Below are 15,253 nucleotides of genomic sequence, written 5' to 3' on the forward strand. Positions count from 1 at the left end.
AACGTATATCATTTAGATTGATTGGTGATATTACCATCATAAAATCATTTACTTCACTTGAACATCGTCGAAATGTTTCTTGTCTCACCCTCTATTACCGTTATTTTAATGTTTTATGCTCTAAAGAAATAGTCAGCTGCATTCCTCCCCTTAAACAGTTCAACCGTAATACTCGAGCTTCTAGGAATTCTCATCAATTTACCCTCGAGTCCAACTTCGGTCATCATTTTAATAACTTAGTTTTTGGTTAAAGTATTTAAAACAATTTTCGAACAATGAATTGCATTAACAAAGATTCTAGCCTGTCTCATTTTTTAAAGTTCTTAGTCACAAGAATCTTTGTTAGTTAGTTAGTTAATATGGTTTGGCTTAAAGCCGTCTACCAGAATGAAATTATAACAATATTATACATTTCTTACTTCGACTATTCGGTTTCTATAATTCAGTGCCATCGTTGTGTATTTATACAATTTCTTCCAACCAAGACTTCCATTCAAAATACATAAAACTTCGCTCATAGTCATTATGGATTTACCGAAGAATCTGACTCGAAATTCACTTAGAATCGGGCATCTGGCAATCAAATGATTAATATCTTCTCTTTCCTTGAGGTTGCAAATATCGCACAAAATAGGTATAGGTCCGGGCGATATGGAATGTAGTTAGGGTTGATCATTTCCCCTCTTACTTTAAATATCGTACTTATCATTGAAAGCGGTAATCTGTTTAAGAAGTAGGAGCTTCCTTGTAAGTTGTAGTCGAGCTGGCTATATATCGTCCTATACTGAGAATATTGAGCTTCCAAGGTATAACCACTGTAAGCTGAGCGCGCTACACCACCCAGTAAATTTTGAAACATGTTTCTCAGAATAGTGGGTCCGATACCTGGTTGAATCTGCAACCTTTCTCCACACTCAACGCCTATTTCTTCCCATTTTTTGACGAGGTTGCCTCTTAAAGTAATTATGGACTTGAGGATCAATTTGGGTAGTCTTGTTTCATCCATCTCCAGCAGCTTCATTATATAATCGAAGTGAAATTTTAGCGTATTTAAGAATAACGGTGGCATTGTAGTTTCAAGGTGCACCATGTAATTTGGAGTACAGGCCGGCAACCGAAAAATGCGTTTAAGAAAATATCTTTAAAACTTTTCAACAACATCAAACTGCCAGCAACCCCACACTTGAGCACCATACAACATGATGGAAGAAGCAGTGGCACGAAATATCTAGATCTTTGCGCTATGGTCCACAAACCTACTCTCTATGCAACGTCCCCAGATTGAAGAAATAGCTCTCTTTGCCTCAGCTAATTTAGTTTCGAAATGTTTTTTAAAATTAAGGTTAGCACAGATCAATACACCGAGATACTTATACTCTCGAACAATTTCCAAATTCTGACCCTTGTAGGTCCACCTTTCGTTTCTCGAGTATCTTCCACCTCCATCCCTGAAGATCATCATTTTAGACTTTCTAAGGTTAACAGTCAGGTTCCAAAGATCACAGTAGCGCTCCAGACGGTTGATCATGAGCTGCATTCCGTCAACTGATTCCGCCAGAAAAACTATGTCGTCAGCGAAAATGAGGCACGGTATTCGTAAACTTCCGAACTCAATACCCCCTCCCACTTCCTCGACAATGTCATTTATAAACAAAATGAACAGCAAAGTACTCAACACACATCCTTGCCTTACTCCCATTTCTGCTTCAAAGTCTTTTGATGTAAATTGTTCGTCCCAAACATAAGACACATTGTTTTCATACATTGCTTTCAGCAGATTCACAACTTTGCTTGAGATACCCAAGGTATAGAGCTTATAGAATATCGCTGCACGGGCAATGGAGTCAAAAGCAGCTCTGAAATCTACGAAGAAAGCATATAGCTTCTTCCTTTTGCTTTTAAAGTAATCGGCAATGTGAAATAAGGTGAAAATCTGATCTACAGTCGAGTGGTTTTTCCTAAAACCAGCTTGGAACATGTTGAGTATGTTTCTGTGGTTAACCCACTCTGTTAGCCTTTTAAAAATAAGTGCACTGAATAACTTCACTGAAGAATTCAAAAAAGAAATGCCCCTGTAATTCTCTGGATTATCGTACGCATCTTTCTTATGCAGCGGATAGATAATTGCTTTTTTAAAGCAGGCTGGCACCTCTGCGGTTTCGAAAATTCTATTGAATTCTTTGGTGAGTGAAAACAGGTACTCGGACGTACAGTTTATATAGAATTCTGAAGGAATCCTGTCATTTCCTGGGGCTTTACCAGATCTGTTTTTTTCTAAAGCAGTCCGAAGTTCCAGCACTGTAAACGGTTAATCAAGGATATCGTCTAAGAAAACCGGAGCAGCATATTGAGGCAGGGGTGAAAACTGCGCAGTGTTGAGTAAACTTTTAAAGTAATCCTGAAGCTCGGTTGCGTGCAGTAAAGATCCAATCCTACTATGCCGTCCGTTAATTGCTTTAGCCGCTTTCCAGAATTCTGCCGAAGACATCGCTGAGTTTAAGCGTTGTATGGATTGTGTTTGTACTCTTTGTTCGCAGACGCATACATAGTCTTAAAGACATGCAAGTTATATTTTCTCAGAAGCTGCTTTAAAGCATTCCAAGTCAAACCATTCTTGTTTAAAATCATTCTTCTGCTTCCAGTTATTGGTTACTGGGACTGCAGTTTTCATTATGTCAGTAAGTCTGGTCATGTTTAAATTATCACCCTCTGAGCTATGTTTTCTCAGTTCCTCATTTAAATTAGTTTGGTAAGCCCGTACAAAATTTGAACTATTACTCCAATGTAGCTTTGGAAGGAGCTCAAGCGACTTGGAACAAGATAATTCATCCGCCGGCCTTGAATTGCATGTGATTTCTTAAGGCATATGCTCCGAAAAAGTTTGCTGCCCAACACTAAAACTTCTCAAAAGATCATTCCACCTTCCAGAAACTATCCCATAGTCAATGAGTGAATACGCCGTTCCTCGCATAAACGTGTATTCACCCTTAACATCTCCTGCACAACTTCCATTCAAAACTCTAGCATCTAAAGAGTCCGCTAAATCCAATATTTTAGTACCTTAACCATCGCATACTTCATGTTTTGACTGACGAATTGAATTAAAAATAACTAAAAATAACTCCAGCTGATCCGCTTAAAAAGCTATTCTGTGAGCAGCCAATCCTGGCGTTAAAGTCACCGACAAGTAATAGATCCCCGGAGTTTAAGGATGAAAGTCCGTCGCATAGTTTGTCTAAATCTCTCTGCCAGTGATTACAATTTAGATATATAGGAGTGATATACACTTTCGAACCGTTATACGTGACCTCCAATACATTAATTCCTTCCCTATGCACAAAATTTAAGGATAATCCACAAAGTCCTTTTCGGAAACCAAGAAGCTGCCCTCCACTTCCTCTCCCATACGTATTTGTTTTCACCGCTGGCACCCATTTTAGCTTAAAATTATTAAAAATACCTTCAAATTTCTCTATCTCATTATCTAACACATGCGTTTCCACAAGTAAAAATATATCAAAGCTTTTAATGTAACTAAAGAAATTCATAATAAAATACCTAATATTCTTAAATCTAAAGTATTAATTTGATTCTGGTAGACTTGATCGCATCATTCTCTCGCACTCATGCTTGTGCTTTGACCCAAAAGCTTTACAGCCGATCTTTGTTATTTCATACGTTTTGTAACAAATCTTTTGTTTATAAAGATGACTTTAACTTTTAACTTAAATAAAAAATACGACGATTTTTTTGTCAAAAAAGTTACAAAATCAAATGAAAATAAATTGTTAATTGTAAAGAAATGTTAACAACAATTTAAACCCTTGAAAAAATTCTGCTAAAAATTCAAAAATTCAAACAATTTATTTTTACGACTGATGTGTCACATCTGCCGACTTTTAGTTGACCATTAACTTGAGCGAAAATTGTGGGATAAAACGTTAAACCTTTTTTTTTGAAACTCTGTTTTTTTTTTATACTGGAATATAAGGAGAGGTTTTTAAAAACACACTCATATCCACCTAATACCAATAACAGTAATAATAATAATAATTTCCAACATTGCGTCTTGCATGCTATTTAACGTTTTGATTGCATATAAATATGCAAATTGCTATGCTCGTCTTATAGAAAAGTAATACAACCTGCTAACGAATTCCATACGTCACCTCTCTAACACTCCAAAATTCCACAACATTAACATGCACAAACTCAGCGCAGCTTATCCTTTGCACAAAATATAATAATTCTAGAATTGATAATCCAGACCAGACACAGACCTAGAGCCAGACCCGAACCAGAACCAGAACCAGAACTCTTGCAAAACCAAAGGAATATGTAGGGAAAATAAAAACTTCCTTTTTTTTTGTATATAAACATTTTGTTCCTTTTTGTTGTTGATACTTTTTGATTTGAAAGTCATATCCTTTTCGCAACCAACCCAACCCCAATCGAAATTGAAACCCACTCACCGACCAGGACGATGCTATACAAATACACCATGCGAGTGAGTCGCTGGTGCTTGCTGCGCTTGCTGGCATGTTTTGGGTCACGCGCGAAACCAGCACGTCAGTATTCAAAACAACACGTGATTCCTTTTGCATGTCAATGGTGCGGCTACACCGCCGCCGCACCGCGGCGCTCTAGGGTGCCACAAAAACACTCGTGATGTAGTGTATGTGGGTTAGTAATTGCTTAGACTTGTATAAAGGACATTTTTTTCTTCTGTGTTTTGTTGTATGACTTTTAAAGTCCTTCGAACCCTTGAAACAGTCACACACACAAAAAAAAGTTTGTCCAAATCAAGACTTTGTATGCTTCAAAGCCTCACTCTGCAACTTCATATATTGACTAACAAGCCTCGTCTTTGATGTGAAAAAAGAGACCATTGTTCCTCCTCTGCGAGGGAATTTTTTAAATGGGACCGCTTTAAATTGAGACTCCATCAATTGTGTTTATGTTGCAATTAAGTTCACATAAGGCCAGATCCTATATCTATGGTGTATAACCAAACCAAAGCACTTAGCGTTAAGTAGTTAAATATAGTACCAACGACTTATGCTCCCAGACATTTTAGCGAATAAACTAGTATGCTTTTCACTAAATTAACGTTGCCATAAACGCTTGACATACCGACTACAAGCAACGACGACATTTTGATCAAAATAGCGTAAGTCGCTTTCAGTCTACGACGACAACGAAGCGATGGATGAAAATTTCAAAACAATACCCCCAGACTCAGCTCAACTGGAGAGACTTTCTATATTATTTGACTGAGAAAATTCAAAAATAATAGTCCTTCGCAACAAAAACCTATCATCTGAAGAATTATTCATCATCAGGAGAAGGAGGCATCAGTCTATAGGTACAACTAGAACTTCCCCCTTTTTTATTCTCATTTTTTCGCAACAGATGCATGGAAAATAATAACAATAATCGTGTTCCCATTTTTCCCTCTAGATGGGTATGACTATACCTTATAACTTGGGATGGGTATGTCTGCCTTCCGCGATGCATAGGAGATTGAAAAAAAGGCTTTCTCATCTCCCATCTGGAAGAAAGATTAAAAATTATACCAAAAATAAAAGCTGAAAAAAGTCTTCTACTTAACTAGATCACTTGAAATGCAATAATGACGGATAGCGAGCGTCTTCAAGAAATGCGCTGGTGGTGGGGAAACACTTGTTCTTTTTTAGATTTTGTATCTTGATGCAAGAGAAAACAACGACACACAATTGAAAAAAATACTCCCAGTCATGATTCAATCACCAAGTCACTTTAGCTTTGGCCATCGCCATCGTAGTCACCATCACAGTCGTTGTCGTTGGCGTCTTCTTCGTTGCAATATATTTAGTAAACAACTTTACCCTGCGACGACGATATAAACGATATTCTATCCAAGTTCCAGACAAGCCTTTTGCTTTACCTTAACTATATGTGATATGTAAAGCTTTGTTACAAGAAGCGGAAACTCTGGAAACAATGAAAAGAAGTCCAAAAATCTTCCCACTATTGTCTTTGGGTGTGGGAATAATTAAATATTCCTAAATGGTCGGCGTGTGGTGATGATGGCGATGGTTGATGTACCTAGTTGTAAAGTGTACCTATAGAGTTTTTTTCTGGGAGTTCATCGTTTTGGTTGTGCGAATTTTTAAATGGATTACTTTGTAACTGAACAGAGCGGGAATATCTGTTAAGAGAGGCCCTGAAATTTGTTGAGAAATCTTCAAATAATAATAAATTTCGTAGGGAAATAGTTGAACGATGTTAGAGTTTTTTGAATATTCGATTAACGCAAAAGTCGATAATACTTGAGCTGTATCTTGAAGTTTTATCGAAAATAGCTCGATACATTTCTTTGAAATTTGGTACTTTTATTATATGTTCGATAATTTTTCCGTCAAATTTATGAAACCGAAAGAGACCGAAAGTTTGTAGTTTGGCTAGTTTAACTTCTGCTTTTCGTTCTAAATCAACTATAAGTTGCTGTCTCCAGTTTCGCACGCTAAGTTGGTTGAGGTCTTAACCCACCTGAGTGCGCCACCTCTGTCGTGGTCTTCCTCTATTGCGCGAAATTGGATTCGAAGACCTTCCAGGCTGGAGCGTTGAAGTCCATTCGCTCTACATGACCTAGATATCTAAGCCGTTGGACTTTAATTCTGCTAACCAGGTTAGTGTCTGTACAGCGACAAATCGTCGTTATATCTTCTCCTCCATTCTCCATCTATGCATACGGGACCAAAAATCACCCGCAGAATTTTTCTCTCAAATCATCCTAAGACGCTCTCATCTTTCTTAGACAGGGTCCAGACCTCAGGGCCATAAATGAGAACTGGGATAATGAGTGTCTTATAGATGGTTATTTTACATGATCGAGAGAGGACTTTACTTCTCAATTGCCTTCTAAGTCCAAAGAAGCAGCGATTTGCAAGAGCTATTCTTTGTTTGATTTCAGCGCTGGTGTCGTTGTCTGTATTAATAGCGGTACCTAGGTAGGCAAAGTCCTTAACAACCCCAAAGTTATAGCTGTCCATGGTGACGTTTTGTCCAAGACGTCGTTGTTCAGTGTCCTTTTTTGATGACCCATAAACCCATCTTCTTCGCTTCAGTCGCAATGCTCAAAAACGCTCCACTGACATCACGCTTTGATCTTCCAATCATGCCAATATCATCTACGTATCCGAGTAATTGGATGGACCTTTGGAAGATTGTGCCTCTAGTGTTGACGGTTGAGTTTTGCACAATTCTTTCCAGAACGATGTTGAAGAAGTAGCATGACAGTGCATCGCCTGGTCTTAAAACATTTTTTGACATCATATGCATCGTTGAGATCTTTTACGCCCCGATAGAGCAGCGTGCATTCTCCATCGTCATTCTGCAAAAACGGATAAGTTTGACAGGGATGCCAAAACTAGACATTGCTCTGTAGAGCTCTTCCCTATAGATGCTGCCATACGAGGCTTAAAAATCCATAAAGAGGTAGTGGGTATCGATTTGAAGATCCTGGGTTTTTTGCAAGATGTGCCGTAGTGTGAATATTTGGCCGATAGTGGCCTTTCCTGGTTTGAACCTACACTGACAAGGACCTATTAGAGAGGATATCGTATGCGATGTTAAGAGACTGATACCTCTGTATTTGGTGCAATTTAGAGGGCTCCAGAAGCTTTCTTTGCCTTCAGTTTAGATATAGCTATCTTCACTTCGTCTAAGTCAGGTAGGCGGAATTGTTGATCCGCATCTTCTTGGTTGAGTGGTTCTATCTGTTTTACAGCGGAATTCGGTTCGTCATCGCCGTTATATAAATTGGAGAAGTGATCTTTCCATATTCTCAGCATCGACTACGGTTCTACTACGATGTTCCCCTGATCGTCTTTACAGGCTTCGGTTCGTGGCTGGTACAATTGGCAGGTATTTTTTACATTTTTGTAAAATTTACGAACCTCATTCCTATTTTCATCTAAGAAGCCGTTGTTCCTCTCTCCTCTTCTGCTCGTAGAGCTCGCGAGCAGCTCTGGTACTTATGTGCAGCGCCTCTTGTTTTGCTGCGTGCGCTTGCCGGCAATCGTCCTCAATCCAAGGGTTTCGCTGTGGAGGCCATGTGAAACCTAGCGGAATCTCGAATGGATGCAACGCAATGTTGCCAATGGTTTTCAATGCTTAATTCATTCAGCATAGGACTCCTTAAGAGGTTATTAGAGACTAGATCGGAAAATGACATGGCAGTCTCTTGCGATTGTTGCCGTCTAACTGCCGCACTGAGTTTTTGGTGGGATAGGAAGGGTATCATCCACTATGAGCTGCTCTCATATGACCAGAAGCTTAATTCGAACAAGTGGACCGCTTGAAGCAGGTGATCGATTAGGAGTGTCCAGATTTGGCAAACAGGAAGGGTGTAGTGTTCCACCAGGACAACGCCAGACCACACACTTCGTTACTTATACATTTTTATTCTTATTGCACTTTTTATTGCATCTATCGCATATAGCCCGAAATATCGTCACATGTTCCTCTTCATGGGGAACTCATTTAGTGGTGTAAAATTGAACTCAAAATAGGCTTGTTAAAAGTGGCTGTCCGAGTTCTTCTCAATTAAGGGAGGGGGGGCTTCTAAGAGGGGGTATTATGAAAGTTGCAGGCTTAATAGAAAGAGATTATCGAACAAAATGGTGGAAATTTGAACTGAATCCGATCACGGTTTTTATAAACCATTAAAGAAAGAAGGGAGGAGAAGTCTTAGACCATTGATGATCTGAAGGAAAATATTCGTACCATAACTATTGCCATGCCACCCAAGATGTTAAAAAAGTGGGGAAAAACGCAGAGGATATCGCATGTTTTCCTCTGGTACACAAAAGCTGCTTTTTGACTGATGTTTTGTTCAGAATTTTAATTCTCTGTTTCCTTCAAAAAGATAACGACGACTTTGTGGTCACCATTCTTGATTGTATGTTTTTAACTCGAAATTGATTGTTATAATAAGAAATAAATTTTAATTTGTCGAAGTGAATATTTTGACATATCCTCGTCACATGCCAAAGTAGTTAGGATCGATTCTCATCCATTCAAGAACGAAAAAGCTATCTGGTTTGAAAATACAATATGAGTTGTTACCTGTGGCCTTGCTAACATGGTAAGAAAAAATCAAAACATCAAATCAGGACATTCCATGGGCAAGTATACATGAGTTGGTTGGTAAGCCTTCTACAATCCTAAAAAACAAAGAGAAAACAAAAGCAACGCTTTCTATTGTTGAAGTCTTGACTCCCTTATATCACCTGCTACTTAAATTTATTATTTAAAACAACATCGTGCCTTCATGCTACATTTGTATGTTTATTTTGTAAACCAGTATTAACACTTGTAAGTCTGTACTTAATAACAAAAATCTTCCATTAGTGTCACATAGCCGTTGGCATCAGTTTTAAACTGCCTTAACCTATTTATATTTGTTTTTATGCAAAGTTTCATGTCAATGTCATTATAATAAACACCTTATAATAGGCAACAATGATATACCCAAAACCAGGCAGCACCTAAAAATATGCTACTAATTTGAGTTCTAAAAAAAATACATTGAATATTTAATTATAATTGTTACCATCGATTAGCTCGAATGAGCTGTGAATGAGATATTTTACCACAGTAAAAAGTGGCTTTTAGTAATTTCCAGTCTTGTAACTACCTCCACTAAAAACATCAAGTCATAATATTGCTTCGTTACGAGCCGAAGCGGGGACAAACAAACAAACAAACAAACAGACAAGCAAACTAAATTTTCCATTTTTAATACTAGTATAAAAGTTGGCCCTTTCTTTCCTTCTTTATAACAGACCTTAAGTCATAAGTATAGTCTACAGTGATAATCCGTCAATGTGTTTTCTCACCCAGCACCGAATCCCCAACACCCACTAACACCAACACCAAGAACCCACAATCAACCAAAATAATGATTAAAAAAAAAAACAACAGAAAAACGTCTTCCTTCCTCTTTCGCTACAAAGATATAAGTAAAATAATATTGAATCACAAATTAAGCCATGCTATTAGGTGGAACAAAGTGCATGGCATATGTTGTTATAGTTGAAAAGAAACTCGCACTTGCCCCATTCACATCATCACTTCACATAACATACAAGAACAAGCATCAGTATAAGAAGGTCTATACCTCACCTACTACTCCTAAGTAACCTCTTAAGACTAGGAATATAGAAAAATGGAGATAGGAATAGGGTGGCGATGATAACGACAATGACGATGACTACAAGACAACGGTGAAGACGAATACGAAAACGACATAGACTTTCGGCCTCTGTATCTCTCTCCTATATGGGCACACTCTCTACTTTGCTAAACCTCTTTTGCATTTGGAAGTTTTCACATCCTTTTGACAGCAGCAAAAACAGTCTGTGAAAATATCACTATCTTTTCTTCATGTGCCAAGTGAGCAGAAAAATGATCTTCTCCATCCCCCCCCAAACACTGAACTCACTTCATCTAGAGATACGATATTAAGATGGAACGTTTCAAATGAAATTCATATAAATATCAACATATCACACTCATTGAACAAGAAAAAGAAGACGAAAAAAAAGCTTCCAAGAAATAGAGAAATACAAGAAAAAAGGATTTCCCACCCATATACATACATACAACACATAAAGGTTAGGTATACGCTCAGCTCATGATATAAAAGATAGACCCAGCGAAACACACTCTAAACATCATCGCAGATACAAAATAAATCTAAGATTTCAATTATAGATAAATCATCATTGGTCAAAAACTTCCATAGGGATCCTGTCTAATCCCGATTGAATGAATGATTTTTCGGTCAATTTAACCTTAGCGAGAGCGAAGGACGACGAGTGACGATACTACATACTATATGGAACATCGAGCATGGAGATGGAGCGTTCCGTAATGAAGTGGAGAAATTCAACAGGACACATTATCCAAGCACGAACACACTATCGAATTTTCTTTCCATCTGTCAGCAAATTCAATTAATGAGTCAGCAATCAAAGCACGAACAAAAAAAAAAGAATCGAAATAGATGAAGAGCTAGAATGAGCACTAAATAGATGGGATAAGAGGTCCTTTGCTCCTGATGGTATTCTATTTTTTCTTTATACGATGTTAGTATTGTATACCTCGTCACACGTTGCTCCTCGCTTAAGTCGTCGCTCATCCGCACCGCACCGAACCTCACACTTTTCCTGGCACTCGTCCTTGCTCGTGTCAGTTCGTTGTAGGCGATGTTAATGGTAATGGCAATGGCCTGGCCTGGCCGTGCTTCTTTCTAATGCTTAGCTTATGCCATGCCCTGCCAGGCTATGCCATTCTATGCCATGCCATGCCATGCGATGCGATGATGATGAATGATATTTGTTTTGTATCTTAGTTTATATTATTTATGCGAAAACATATATATTTTTCTTCTCTAAGTTGACACATGAAATAATATAATGTCATTGTATACAGATAAAATGTTTCTATTAACATACACACACACAAACCAAAAAGGAAAAAGAAGAAAAGCAAGAAAATTATGTACAGATTTTTGGAAAAGGAGCGAAATTTCAACTAAAGGAGCAAGAACCGAAAACATGCTTCGCTTATCCGCTTTTAAGGACATACCTAACCTATGTACTGTAAATGCATCACTACATCACTACACTATAAATAGGAACTACTAAAAAAACCAAGTCTTAAGTTAGTAAGCCACCACCGCACCCAGTGATTTGGACCCTTGCCAGGGTGGATAGGGGATATTAAATACGAGATATGCAGCAATATTATATTTTTTATTCTTGTTGGTGGCTTTGCTAGTTGGTCTGTGTTGCATACTTCTATGCGCCACATTGTCATGTTCCAATATTAAGAGAAGACAGTAATGTGCAGTATTTTGTGGTGTAATAGAAAACTGAATGTTCTTTTTAAGTTTTAAGGGTTTTTTTGGGAAAATTGGTTGAGATATACATTTTTGGTAATTTTAATTTTAACTACTAAAGTTGTAAGAGCGTCTGAACCATTTTAATACTACAGTACTTGAAGTTTGGTACATAGATATGTCGTTTTTTTTCTGCATTCGAACATTTCACTTTGAAATTCTATGAATGTTTAAATTACCACTTAATGAGCAATTAAATACCAACTAAATTCCCCAACAGAAGTGCGATACTCTCAGCAACAACATAGCTTCAAGCTCGACTGTTTGCCTCAGAGCTTCGTCACGGTGCACTAACATCATTGACTACACCATCTTCAATTACAGTTCGATAAAAACTTCCAGATTTCTATTATACTCAGATCTTTCTTGGAAGACGCTATGTAGATGGATCAAAAACTAACAACTCAAAATTTAACTTCCCATTCACTGTAGAGTTTTCTAAACAGAAATTTTATTAATAAAAGAAGTCGTAGCTTAAAGACGACGTGATATCAACATTTGATATCTGGGACAATCAAGCTGTCATAAATCCTTAAACTTTGTCTCTACTAACTCTATAATAATCTTAACATCTCTAATGGAGAGTTAAACATTCGCCTTTGCTGGGTGCCGAGCCATAGAGACAATGCAAGAAATTGTAAGGCAGATGAACTCACCAAAAATGCTACAATACTACCAATTTTATCATGTGTGGCCAATTGTCTCTACATGTAAGGTTTTAGACGCTATAAAAGAAACCAACTTCAAATTAAATAACATCAACATCTGTCTGGCCATGAAAATCGCATAAGGTGCTTGATGTCTCTAAGAAGATTGCATAATAAGCTTGATAATTGGTGTCATATCCAAGCACTATCTAATAAGAAAGCACACTACTTCACTATCCATATTCTCAAATAACTTTTGCATAAGCTGTGTGGACTAGGAAGGGGAAGAAACAGCTCTTTACCCCTTTTTTATATGCCTTGACGCTCAAAACCTAAGACGTACCTAGGGGAATTCTTCTCTAAAGATCTTAACTATCTCAAATACATTTTTATAATTAGTCTTTCGTAAACAACTATAATTGGATTCATTCAGCTCAAAAGAAGGACTCAAAATTCACCTGGTATCCCAATATATTTGATATGTGCTTTTTTAAAATAATATTTAGTAGCATATCATTAGGTGCTTTTGGCTTGCGTTGTTGCCTATCATTAGGAGATTCTTTTAATGACAATAATGCACCAAACTATGCTGATGCCCTATTAGAAGGTGTTTCGAAATCAAGGGCTTAAGATTCACGTAGTATCCCAATGGGCCAACAACGGTCTTAAGTGTACCCTACTCCACCCGATCGAGTATCTAACTACCTCTTAAAGAGTCCTATGCTGCCTGCATTAAACATTGAAAACCAGTGTAAACATTGCGTTGCATCCATCAGAGATTCCGCCTCTGAATTGCTAGGTTTCACACGGCCACCGCAGCGAAAACCCTTTTTTTGACGACGATTGCCGGCATGCGCACGCAGCAAAACAAGAGGCGCTGCACATAAGGACCAGAGCTGCTCGCGTGCTCTACGAGCAGAAGAGAAGAGAGGAAAATCAGCTTCTTAGATGGAAACAGGAATGAGGTTCGTAAATTTTACAAAAATGCAAGAAAAAAACCTCCCAAGGGTACCATCCACGAACCGAAGCCTGAACATCGTAGTAAAATCGCAGTCTATGTTAAGAATATTGAAAGACCACTTCTCCAAATTATATAACGGCGATGACGAATCAAATTCCGCTGTAAAGGAGATAGAACCACTCAACCAAGCCGACGCGGATCAACAATTCCGCCTACCGAACCTAGACAAAGTGAAGATAGCTATATCTAAACATAAGTCAAACAAAGCTGCTGGAGCTGACGGCATGGCCTCCGAACCCTCTAAATTGCACCAACTACAGAGGCATCAGTCTCTTAACATTGCATATGATATCCTCTCTGATAGGTCCTTGTCAGTGTAGGTTGAAACTAGGAAAGTCCACTATCGACCAAATATTCACACTACGGCAAATTTTGGAAAAACCCAGGAACTTCAAATCGATACCCACCACCTCTTTATGGATTTTTAAGCCGCGTATGGCAGCATCTATAGGGAAGAGCTCTACAGAGCAATGTCTAGTTTTAGCATCCCTGTCAAACTTATCCGTTTATGCAGAATGACGATGGAGAATGCACGCTGCTCTATCAAGGTCGTAAAAGATCTAAACGATGCATTTGATGTCAAAAAAGGTTTTAGACAATTTGAAGCACTGTCATGCGACAACATCGTTCTGGACAGAATTTTGCACATCTCAACCGTCAACATTAGAGGCACAATCTTTCAAAGGTTCATTCAATTACTGGGATACTAACATAATTCGAAAATCAAAGCGTAATGTCAGTGGAACGTTTTTGAGCATTGCAACGGAAGCGAAGTAGATGGGTTTAGTGGTCAAAGATGGCAAGACCAAGTATATATGCTGCCATCAAAAAAGGACATTGAACAACGACGATGTCTTGGGCAAAACGTCACCATGCACATCTATAACTTTGAGGTAGTTAAGGACTTTTTCTTGACTTAGAAGGCAATTGAGAAGTAAAGTCCTCTCTCGAGCATCTAAAATCACCATCTATAAGACACTCATCATACTGGTTCTCGTTTATGGCGCAGAGGCCTGGACCCTGTAGAAAGATGAGTGCGTCTTAGGATGCTTCCAGAGAAAAATTCTGCGGGTGATTTTCGGTCCCGTACGCATAGATGGATTATGGAGGAGAAAATATAACGACGAACTGTACGGGTTGTTCAGCGACATTGACTTAGTTAGCAGAATCAAAGCCCAACGGCTAAGATGGCTAGGTCATGTAGAGCGGATGGACATCAACGCTCCAGCCCGGAAGATCTTCGAATCCAATCCCGAGGGACGGCGCAGTAGAGGAAGACCGCGACTCAGGTGGCGCACCCAGGTGGGAGAGGCCCTCAACCAACTTGGCGCGCGAAACTGGAGACAGCTAGCTAGGGACCGAGCTGGCTTTAGACGCATGTTGTTTGAGGCCCAGGTTCGCCCCAGAATTAGCGCCACCTTTGGTAAGTTAGTAAGTAAGTTCGGTTGAAGCCTGATGCCAAGGGCTATATGACAATAATGAAAGATTTATCATAGAGTTATTATGAAATTATTACAATAGCTTAGCCTGATTTACAAAAAAAAAATTGGGATTGGCCCCAGAACTTTACCATTACAGTCCTATGAACTAACCATCATGCTACTGGTACTACACCAGCGTCGGCGTGTCAGTAAT

The sequence above is a fragment of the Eupeodes corollae genome, chromosome 1, assembly GCF_945859685.1.
Source record: "Eupeodes corollae chromosome 1, idEupCoro1.1, whole genome shotgun sequence".
Classification (NCBI taxonomy): Eukaryota; Metazoa; Arthropoda; class Insecta; order Diptera; family Syrphidae; genus Eupeodes; species Eupeodes corollae.